Raw genomic sequence first — 993 nt, forward strand, 5'->3', positions numbered from 1 at the left:
TGCAAAGTCAAAAGTTTACATACACTAAGATTACTATGCCTTTAAACAATTCTGGACTGCGCATATGATGATATCATGTGTTTGGAAGCTTTTTTTGGCAACATCTGAGTTAATTAGAGACACATCTGTGGATGTATTTTAATGCACACCTGAAACACACTGCTTTATTGTGTAGCATCATGGGAAAGTCTAAGGAAATCAGCCAAGATATCAGAAAGAGAATTTTGGACTTGCATATGTCTGGCTTGTCCTTGGGTACATTTTCAGGATACCTGAAGGTGCCTCGTTCATCTGTACAAACAATTATACGCAAGTACAAACAAGATGGGAATGTCCAGCCATCATACCGCTCAGGAAGGAGACGGGTTCTGTGTCCCAGAGATGAACGTGCTTTGGTCCGACATGTGCATATCAACCCAAGGACCAAAGCAAAAGATCTTGTGAAGATGATGGCGGAAGCTGGTAAGATTGTGTCAATATCCACAGTGAAATGAGTACTGTATCAACATGGGCTAAAAGGCCACTCTGCCAGGATGAAGCCATTACTCCAAAAGAAACATAAAAAAGAGATTAATGTTTGCAAATGCACACAGGAACAAATACCTTAATTTTTGGAGACATGTCCCGTGGTCTGATGAAACTAAAATTTAACTTTTTGAGGATAATGACCATCGTTACGTTTGGAGGAAAAAGGGAGAAGCTTGGAAGCATAAGAACACCATCCCAACTGTGAAACACAGGGGTAGCAGCATCATGTTGTGGGATTGTTTTGCTGCAGGAGGGACTGGTGCACATCACAAAATAGATGGCATCATGAGAAAAGAAGATTATGTGGCAATACTGAAGCAACATCTCAAGACATCAGCCAGAAAGTTAAAGCTTGGGCGGAAATGGGTCTTCCAACTGGACAATGACCCAAAGCATACTGCCAAAATGGTAACAAAGTGGCTTAAGGATAATAAAGTCAATGTTTTGGAGTGGCCATCACAAAGC

This window comes from Phyllobates terribilis, unplaced genomic scaffold, assembly GCF_046119375.1.
Source record: "Phyllobates terribilis strain yellow unplaced genomic scaffold, ASM4611937v1 Scaffold_79__1_contigs__length_6888602, whole genome shotgun sequence".
In the NCBI taxonomy this organism is placed as follows: domain Eukaryota; kingdom Metazoa; phylum Chordata; class Amphibia; order Anura; family Dendrobatidae; genus Phyllobates; species Phyllobates terribilis.